Below are 1,836 nucleotides of genomic sequence, written 5' to 3'. Positions count from 1 at the left end.
CTTCGTGGTAGTCTTCATTTTGTAAAATAGATTTTAACTTGGCGGGAAACGTGTTTGCAGCCGATTCGTCGGCTGATCGGCTTTCTCCAGAAATCGATACCTGCGCTATGCCATGACACTTTTTAAAACGACTTATAAACCCCTTGCTGGCTTGGAATGATTCATCCCCCGTTACATTTCCGAATTTTGTCACTTGGGCTTGAAGAATTGGCCCACTTAGCGGCATTCCTTTCAGCCTTTCCTGAGCAAACCACGTGCGCATGACTTTGTCTATTGTGGGTTTTGCTGAATAGTGCACATGTTTTCGCTTAAGCCCCGTGGCAGAATCAATATTTTGTACAAAGCCATTCAGTTTAGAATAGTTTTTTAGCCATCCTCGGAGAGTAGATTCGGCAATCCCAATATCTTTTGAAACTTTGGCCTGGGTTTCTCCGCTATTTACTCGATCTATTGCAGCTAGCTTTTCTTCTACAGTGTAGAAATACTGACGCTTGCCCTCTGCCATTATATTAGGCCTACGGTTAAAATTTTCTAATGTAGCATATATATTACTATATAACTACTATGACAGGGTTGGGCCAGATGGCTATAGGAGAGTAATAGAAGGCAGATGTATTAGCCCCAGGCTAAGTAGTTCCCTTTTCCCTGGGTAAGGGAACAGGGAAAGTTCCAGAACAATCAGGAACCTTCTGGAGACAATTAAGACAGGCTGATTAGAACACCTGCAGCCAATCAAGAAGCTGCTAGAATTAATTAAGGCAGGCTATTCAGGGCACCTGGGTTTTAAAAAGGAGCTCACTTCAGTTTGTGGTGTGCATTTGAGGAGCTGGGAGCAAGAGGCACTAGGAGCTGAGAGTGAGAACGTGGACTGTTGGAGGACTGAGATGTACAAGCATTATCAGACACCAGGAAGAAGGTCCTATGGTGAGGATAAAGAAGGTGTTGGGAGGAGGCCATGGGGAAGTAGCCCAGGGAGTTGCAGTTGTCACACAGCTGTTCCAGGAGGCACTCTAGACAGCTGCATTCCACAGGGCTCTGGGCTGGAACCCAGAGTAGAGGGCGGGCCCGGGTTCCCCCCAAATCCTCCCAACTCCTGGTCAGACACAGGAGGAGTCAACCTGGACTGTGAATTCAGAAAAACGGCCAAGCTGCGGGCTGCCATGAAGCTCCAAGGTGAGCAAATCCTCCAATAAGCGCAAGACCCACCAAGGTAGAGCAGGAACTTTGTGACAACTGGTGTCGGAAGTGGGATCTGGTGTCCACAGCGTGGCAGAAGAAGGAGGGTGTTTGGAAGGGAAAAAAAAAAAAAAGGGAAGACGGTCTGTTTTTATTTTTTTTCACCACAATGGAGGAGGTACTGCGGGCACTGATACAAGCCACAGCTGCCCAGCAGGAGGCTACCCGTGTCCAGGCAGCCGCCCAACAGGAGGCAGTGTGGCTGTAGCAAGAGACTAATCACCTGCTGGTGGACCATGCTGCTCAAGACCAGGCTATGTTGCGGGAACTGTTATACCAGGTAAAGGCCCTTACAGAGCTGAACCGCAGCCATGATGGGACGCAGATCATGCGGGCCAGCAATTGGCTGCAGAAAATGACGCGGGAGAATAATGTAGAGGCATACCTCCTGGCCTTTGAGAGGACAGCCCTGCGGGAGGCTTGGCCCCAAGAACAGTGGTCTGGCATCCTCGCTTCATTCCTGTGTGGGGAGGCCCAGAAGGCCTACTATGATTTGCCTGAAGAGGCTGCAGCAGACTACCCCAGCTGAAAGCAGAGATCCTGGCCAGATCTGGGGTAATGACTGCAGTGCGGGCCCAGCGATATCATGAGTGGAGGTAC

Source organism: Lepidochelys kempii, chromosome 1 (genome assembly GCF_965140285.1).
Source record: "Lepidochelys kempii isolate rLepKem1 chromosome 1, rLepKem1.hap1, whole genome shotgun sequence".
Lineage (NCBI taxonomy): Eukaryota > Metazoa > Chordata > Testudines > Cheloniidae > Lepidochelys > Lepidochelys kempii.
This window is presented reverse-complemented; position numbering follows the sequence as displayed.